Here is an 8,833-nt window from a genome sequence, read left to right on the forward strand (position 1 = left end):
ACACTCATGTCAGACCAGCCATGGTGTGTGAGCCAGGGTGGTGAGACCTGAACAAAGCTCTGAACCCCCAGGCTGGAATTGTCTGCAGAGAATTGTGCCAGCCTGGTAAGTGTGGCTGTAAGAGCCTTGTGCCAGCAGTGAGGCTGTGAACAAGGGCAGGGTTTGGGGTGCTGTTAGCCAGCTCTCCAGCCACACCATGGGCAAGAGTGGCAGTAGAGGTAAATTAATTTGGATGTGCTTTGCATTCTCAGATAACCCAATGCCCCCAGAGAAGAATGAAATTCAAGACTATTGCCTTGACCCATGCAGCCCAAATAAAAATGATGGGGGAGTATCTACTTGTAGGTTGTGGCATACCTTGGGTTATGATATTTGTTTCTTCTTCTGTTGGTTCTCAGTTTCTCCTCTCTTTTTTTTTTTTCTTTCCCCAAAAAAAGAAAAAAACTTCAAGCACAAACAGAGCCGAAGTCCCATGCTGGCAAATAGTGAAGTCCTACCTGTTTCTGGGCACAGTCCAAGTCATTGTCATTTGTCCCTGTTTCAGAATTCTCCCCTTGGTAACTGATCCTTGGGGTTTTTTCAGCTGGCTGCAAAATTAGGAATTGGAAATATGAAATGGAAGAATTTGCATTTCAAACTGCACAATTAGGTCCCCAAAAGAGCAAATAATCCTGTGAGTCTCAGGAGTCACCTGAATAAAAACTAAGGTCATCATTTGAAAGAGCGTGGCTAAACTATTAGAGCCTGTATAGGTCTCAACTTCAATGGCTTAAATTCAGTTTTCCTTGATGAATTCTCACAGTATAAACTAGAAAGCTATGTTCATAATTTTCTTGTTTCCTCCTTCTTCTCAATTTCAAATATGTCTAATTTAAGGCACGTTTGCTAGATCTGAAATATTTTTTTGTTGTTTCTGTCATGCACCTCAGGCAAGAAATTCTCAGCTAAAATCTCAACAAAAGCTGGCAAAAATATACCCAGCTCATATCTTGTTTCTTACCTAAATGGAACTGTTAAAGATAGACCCCAGACGCCAGAAGCAGAGCCTCAATGCCTAAACAGCCCCAGCCCTGCTGAGCCCTTGAGCATCCATGGATGGTCCCTGTCCTGCCTGTGGTGCCCCAGTGGCATCCTGACACTGCCTAGGAAAGCCTGGATCCATGCTAAAGTGGCATGAGGAAGGGGATTATTTCTACTACAGGCAATTGAGTCTGCCATGCCCAGCCAGTCTGCCCTGGCTCCATCCTGCATGAGCCTGTGGGAAGCAGGAGCAGAACTACAGAGCTGCAGTGCCAGGACACTCTGGCTGAATGAACAAAGAGCTCCCTAGTCCACTTCTGGATGTTGATTTTTCAGACTTGTAATAGGACCACAAATCTGGCAGGGACCATGTCCTGGGATGACTTTATGCTGCTCATATCCCCACTCATCTGTTTATCCCAGAAATGAGTTTTGCACCTTTAAGGCTGCTTCTGAGTGCAAAGAAGGGGAAGAAATTCGGGGTTTGTTTTCAGAAGCTGCACTCACTCCTCCACATTCCTGCTCCTGGACTGTGATGAAGGCAATCCATTTCTCCATGTGGCATTGGTGGCATGGTGGCTACAGGGAACCTTTCCTCTGAACATCCACCCCAGCACTGGCAGTCCTGGTGCCAGGAGAAGTTGTGTCTCTATGCCAGCTTCAACTCCTTCACAGGCTGCTAACAGTAGAAATTGGAAACAGAAATGTCACTTCCATTCACATCTCTTGCATGCCATGGGGCTGAGACACTGGAAGCATCAAGTTTTGGAAATGAGGAGTGGAGATGTGGAGAGCAACAGGGTTTGTGAAAGGGGGGAAAGAGAAACCTTTGCAGCTGGGTTTCTTTTTCCCATCTTTGTTTCTAAGGACACAGAAATTTTCTTTCTTTACCTTCCTAGGAATTCAATAGATTCTCTAATCTCCGGGAATTTGCATTCATTACAGAAAAATGTGTTTGTCATTCCTTATTCTTTCTGTTTCTTCCTTTCTTTCTCTTCTACACCATCAATTTTTTGCTCCCTTTTTTTTTTTAATTTCCTGTAAAGACTTGGATTTCAAAAATCTGCACTTACCTGTGGCAGTACAGCTGTGCAGAGGTAATACATCAGTACATCCAGTCCTAGGCTCTCTGCTTTCTCAGGAGGAAGACAATGGTCCAATGACTGGGGGCATTTCCACTGGGTGATTAACCAGGATTCATAATTTTTCATCTGAAATTATTCTGATTCCATAAGGTTTTGCTGTTAACAATTCTGTCCTACAGATAAGGGTATAAGAAATCCTTCCCTGTGAGGATGGGGAGGCCCTGGCACAGGGTGCCCAGAGCAGCTGGGTCTGCCTCAGGATCCCTGTAAGTGTCCAAGGCCAGGCTGGACAGGGCTTGGAGCAGCCTGGGATGGTGGAAGGTGTCCCTGCCCGTGGCAGGGGGTGGAACAGGATGATGTTTAATCTCTCTTCCAACCCAAACCATTCTATGTGCTCCCAGGTGCTAAATCGCAGTGAATAAGGATGAACTCAACTGCAGATTTATCCAGTTAAGGTTGATGTTTTGATCTCTTCTTGCATTTTTTCTTCACACATTGCAAGAATCAAAATGTGTTTTGCTGCAGCTGTACTCAAGCCATGCTAACTGCATTAAAATCAAAAAGTCAACTAAGAGGGGTATTACATCATAAAATATTTAATAAACATGGAGGTAAGGCTGATACATCCTTTGTAGATAACATCTAATGTATATAATATGTTGATTTAGTTCTTTGCTAAGCTATAAATACCACTTTTTTCATTCTTTTGAAATATAAGATTTAAAGGTCGTGGTGTGGGCAAACATGTACTTTTAAGAATGATTGGGCAGTGAAGAGCAAACTATTTCCATGTTATGTTTGGGGTAGCCTCAGGTGGTGCACAGGTCTTAAGTTGTTTTATTCCAGTGCATGCGATTTTTATTACATACTTCTGTTCTCAATTCTCTGACTTCTGCATCAGGAACAGAAAATTAATTCTTTTATCTGAATTACACAGAACAAATTTACAGGAATTTCTTTCATATCCCCCATATTGCTCTGAATAACCTGACCAGACCTGAGTGCAACCAATGGAGCACTGAAAACCCACCCGATTGACAGGATTTCTTCTAAAAAAGAAATCCAGACTATACCTTAGTATTACTGCTACTGCAAAATCAGTGACCCAGGAGATGATACAGATAGTGAGGGGATGCTTTTTCCTTATCTGAAGAAATGCAAAAGTGTATAAGGGTCAGCTGACACATACCTTGTAAACCCATAAAATGGGCTGCTGTGCCCTAGGCAGGGACTCAGCCAGCCCAGGTGATATCACCATGCCTGAGGAGCTTCATGCTGACACCTGGAGAGGACTCAGCTCAGGGACCAGAATTTCTCAATCAGCTTCTCAATGTCTGTCCTCTTCTTGGTAAATACAAATATTCCTGTTAGTCTTATGACTAGCCCTTTTCTGGATCCTCTTTATTTCTTAGGTAGTTTTATTTCATGTCTATGACTTTCTGTCTATATCACTGAGGTAAGAAAACATCTGTGTGCAACCTGCTGCCTTTCACTTTGTTGTGTCTTCCCTTGATCTTCCATTAATCAGAATAGAACCTGAACCACTGGAGCTAAAAAAGACATCCAAGATCATCAATCCAGCTGTTAACCCAGTACCACTTTCACCAAGTGCCACATCTATGTTTTTTCAATGCCTCCAGTGTTTTCCTGGGCAGCTGTTCCAATGCCTTACCACCCTTCCCATTGTCCTAGGTTACAATGGAAGATGTAACCAAAAGTATGTATTCTATCACCATCTTCACAAGCTCTTAAAAGCAGCTGGGGCAGTGTTCTTTATCTCCTCCATGACTCATCCCTGATAACTCCCTCCAGGAGATCTCTGCTGTTCATGACCAGGGAGTGTCCCTGCAGGGCTGATCAAATTCCAGCATCCCATGGGGAGATGCTGTGCCCAGGGCAGGAGCCAAGCATTCCTACCTGGATCCAATCTGAGCCTGGAACAGCACAGCAGCCTTTGCCCCCTGCATTCCCAGAGGAGCAGCTTTCTCCTGCCCTGCATTGCCAGAGGGAGAGCAGGCCCATCTCCAGCAGCCCTGGAGCTGCAGAGGAAAACTGCAGCCTTGTGCAGGATCCCTGCTCCAGCAGAATGTCTATCACTCCAACAGGACTGCTGCCACAATTTAACAGGACTGCTGCCACCACCCTGACCCACAGGGTGCCAGGGCATATTATGACTCTGTCAGTTTAAGCCAGTGTTTTCTGCCTTTATTTTAATTTTCCTATTAAATTGTTCTGACTTGGAATTTCCTGCTGGTTTGTTTTGACACTAGTACACCCATGAAGAAATTTCCCCTAATATCCAATTCAAACCTTCCCTGGCACAACTTGAGGCTGTCCCTGTTCCCTGGGAGCAGAGCTGACCCCCCACCCCCCAGCTGTACCCCCCTGTCAGGAGCTGTGCAGAGCCACAAGGTCCCCCCTGAGCCTCCTTTTCTCCAGGCTGAGCTCCTTTCCCAGCTCCCTCAGCTGCTCCAGGGGCTTCAGCCCCTTCCCAGCTCTGTTCCCTTCAGACATGCTTCAGAGAACTTGATTTTCTCCCAGTAATAAGCACAATCTTGTGTGCACAATCTTATTTCCACCTGTTCTTTAATTTCTTCCTGGAATAAAGAAATGAATTAGCATAGCTGTACCTTTACAATTTATGTAACAAACATGTGGAAGATATTTCAGTGCAAAGAATTTCTGGAAACTTGGCTATTTTCATCTTTTTCTTCATTTGTTGGTCTAAACATTAACATTTCTTTGAACACAAGGAACATATTTTATAGTCAGAAATACTGTTTTTGCAGATGGCTCTGTTTCATCTTAATAAATAAAGCTTTGTTTGGTATTGCACTGAAGTAAACAATGTGGTTGGAATTTCAGAGAGGAGAATGCAAATAAAGGAAGAATGAAAATTGAAGCTATTTAGCTTTGTCTCAACTTGAAAATCAAGTTTCATGTTTGGGACCTTTTTGTCAAATCAGAATTTTGCAACTGTTATAAAAACCTTACAGAGACTATTTCATTCCCTTAAAGTCTTTCTGGTAGAAGAGATGTCACTGCCTGGAGGACCATTTAATTTTGCAATCTTTCAATTACAAAGATATTAAATCTTTTCTCAAACCCAAAAGAATGATTTGAGCCTACTTTTGATCATAACACAATAATTATCCAGAAACTCAATAATTTTCTGTGTTTCTTACACAGAAGACACCCAAACTTTATAGATCCTAATGGCATATGGGACCAAGGGATGGGTGGATGCTTTTTGTTGGATTATTTATAATCAATTATCCATTCTATTTGCAGACCTAAATATTGGTGGGGGGCACGATATGTTGCTTCACATTTCTTTCTTTATTTCTCAACAGATAATTGGAAAAATCTTGAGTTTCTTGGGTGTAACCATCTCAAGGTGTGATTATGAGCTTGTCTTCAGCCTGGAGTGCCAGTGGTTTCTTAGTTCTTTGCTTCTCCGAGCCATTGGCAAGGATTTGAGCAACAGCACCAAGTCATCAGTGAGACAGAACTTCACGAGGAATAATGTGATAATCCCCAGAATGGAGTTTTGCATGAGTGCACAAAGTGCTTGCAGATGGGATAAATTACATCAAATATCTTCAGGCAGAAGGACAATCTGCCTTACCAGCTCCTCCTGCTCCCCAGACAGGTCACCCCGTTCCTGGTTTCCTCTCACTATATTTAGAGTTTCCATAAGAGTATTATTTTTCCATATCCAAGATCATTCTCCTGAAGCCTTCCTTTTGAGGGTTGCATTTTTGGCACTGTTTGTCCAGGACAGATGTGTCTTCTTGTTCCATCTTCTGCCCTCATTCCTGTCCTTTAAAACAATGCCAGGGATATTACTGCAACCTGGGATCCTCTTCAGTGTTGCAGATTATCCTCAACACCATTTATATAATTTTAAGTTATGTGAAAGCTGAAGGAGGAGCAGCAACATTCAAAGGAAAAACTGTGAAGCAAAAAGATAAAAATGAAATAAGTAAAAAATCAGGAATGTGGGAAATGGCTGAGGAAAATGGCACCTAGCTGCTTGTTGAGGAAGGGATATTTCTCCCAAACTGTGTCACCTTTTGGGATTGCTGGGTCTGCACAGGCAGTCTTCTCCCAGCATTCCCAAGAGATACCCACAACTGGTGCGAAATGGAAAGGTGCCTTTGGGTGCCCCGCCATCGCCCTGCCCATTTTATGCATATTTTGCCTACTGATCTTGAAGATAAGCACCTCAAATTTCCCGGGTGCTGCAGAGTGGGGCTCTGTGAAGTACAAGCTAGGACTCACTGGAATATTGTGAATGGTTCTGTAGTTGTTAAGACATTTGGGCTTTCCTCTTAATCAGGCAAAGTATTCGAAATGCATCAGCCTTGTATTAAAACATATTTATGACTCAACCAAGCATCAGATGCCAGGAGAGATTGGAAAAGTACATTTCTGTTTCCCCAATCACTCTGTTGGTCCCTCAGAACATGTTGTTCCCAAAATCCTTGTCCAGGCCCTGAAGCTCTGGCCCACCTGACTTCACTGATGACCCATTGCACTGGACATCTCAGGCACACAATTCAGGAGTTTGATTCCAGCCAGGCTTTTCCTCAAGGCTGCTGTGAATCCAACCCTCACCAACTTGGACAGCCTCCCAGAGAGAGTCAAGAGCAAAGTGTAATTCAGGGATCCCAACCCAACACTTGATCAGCGACCTTTGCAAAACTCAGCTGTTCTTTAATGGATAAATCATTTTGGCAAGGTGACAGACAGTAGGCTGGGCCAGCCTCCCAGGGCAGAAGCCACAGTGCTGCTGCTGGCATTTGTTGTACTGCTCTCAGGACTGGCTCTCCCTGGAGCATTGACTTAAGCATCCAACTTTGACCAGCAGGATGTCCAGGATATCCCACAGCATGTGCCACCATCATGGGGATTCTTGTGTGCACGTTCTCTACCATGTTGGTGCTGCCCTTCTTCATCCCTCATTGAAGAGTCTTCGGCCAAACTGCATCACACTGCACTTAGCATTGGCTAAACTTTAAACACACAATTTATGGATTTTAGTAAGTGTGGTCTATTGAACAGTAGCTCAGCAAATGTGGCAACTTGCCACCCATATGCTAAATTCCTCATGTGTTGTTTCCCAGTTTAAGTGTCTTTGCTATGCACAAAAGCATCTTTTATATATTGCAATGCATACATGCTAAAGCAGACAGAAGGAGAAAATGTTGAGGCAGAAGAAGACAATGCTGTATTACAGAATCCCAGAATGGGTCAGGCTGAAAGTGATCATGGTGAGACAACTGGTCCCAGCTCCCAGCTCCGGCAGGGCCATCCCAGAGCCCATCGCACGGGATTGCGTCCAGACGGTTCTGGAATGTCTCCAGTGAGGGAGACTCCACAGCCTCTCTGGACAATCTCTTCAGGGCTCAGTCACTGCACAGCAAAGAATTTCTTCCTCCTGTCCAGGTGGAACTTCCTGGGCATCAGTCCCTGCCCGTGGCTCTGGTGCCGTTGCTGGGCCCCAGGGAGCAGAGCCTGGGCCCTGCTCTGCCCCTCCCTGCACACAGGGACACCCAGGGCTGAGCCCCTCTCAGCTGGGCTCCTCTCCAGGCTGAGCAGCCCCAGCTCCCTCAGCCTTTCCTGGCTCCAGACCCTTCCTCAGCTCCAGGAGCTCCTGTCCCTGCTGTGCTGAGCAGCCAGAGCTGGACACAGCACTCCAGATGTGCCTCACAGGGCTGAGCAGAGGGGCTGGATCCCCTCCCTGACCTGCTGGCAGTGCTGTTCCCAGTGATTTCCAGGATCCCAGTGGCCTTCTCAGGCCTCAGAGCATAATTCCGAGCACTGCTGGCTCATGGTTAGTGGTGAAGGACCAGGCGGATGGTTATTGCTGGTGTGATCCTTGTTACACACCAACAGAAACTGTTATTCCAGGTACCCTGTTTGAACTGACCCATTCACAGCCTGCACCAGGCAGTGTTGTGGTGATGTACTCCTGTTGCTGGCAGAAATGCAGCTCTGGAGACAGACCAAGTGCTTTCCTTCCAAAGAGCACCAGTGGGCTCAGAATATGGGAAGGTACTGGCTGAGAGTAAAGTACCTCCCATGTTCCTTGAACAGCTACTGATGCCTTGGGAAGGGTGACCTAGAACAGAGACTGGCCAGAGCTAAAGAATAAAGTAGGGATTTATTAAGAGGCCTCAAACAGGTCCACCTTGGGCAGCACAACTGAAAATGGTCACAAAATGCACAACCGGTCATGGGGTCTCTTCCTTTCATAAATTCTGCTTCATTTGCATATTGGAGTTAATTGTCCAATTACAGTTTTAGCCCATGAAGTCCCATCCTTCTTGTTTTTCTCTCTTCATTCTGCCATTGTTTATGCTCTTGGGCCTGAGATTTGGATCATTTGTCTTTGCTCACCAGCTAGAGAAGCAATTGTTTTGTCTCCCTACTCTGTGAAAAGAGCTCACCATCCCCTCATATGAAGCCCAGACTTACACACTAAAGCAGCACAGAATCTGGAAAATATAAAAGCTAAAACCTGAGGCATCACTACTTTTTTTGTAGTTTTTTTCTTTTTTATGGGGGGGGGGGTGTTCTTTTTTTTTTGTTTTTTTTTTTTTTTTTTTTTTTTGTTTTGTTTTGTTTTTTTGGGGTTTGTTTTGTTTTTTTTTTTGTTTTTTTTTTTTTGGTTTTTTTTTTTTTGCTAAGGACTCCAAGTTGCACATAAATTTCATTAAAAC

This window comes from Passer domesticus, chromosome 16, assembly GCF_036417665.1.
Source record: "Passer domesticus isolate bPasDom1 chromosome 16, bPasDom1.hap1, whole genome shotgun sequence".
Taxonomy (NCBI): domain Eukaryota; kingdom Metazoa; phylum Chordata; class Aves; order Passeriformes; family Passeridae; genus Passer; species Passer domesticus.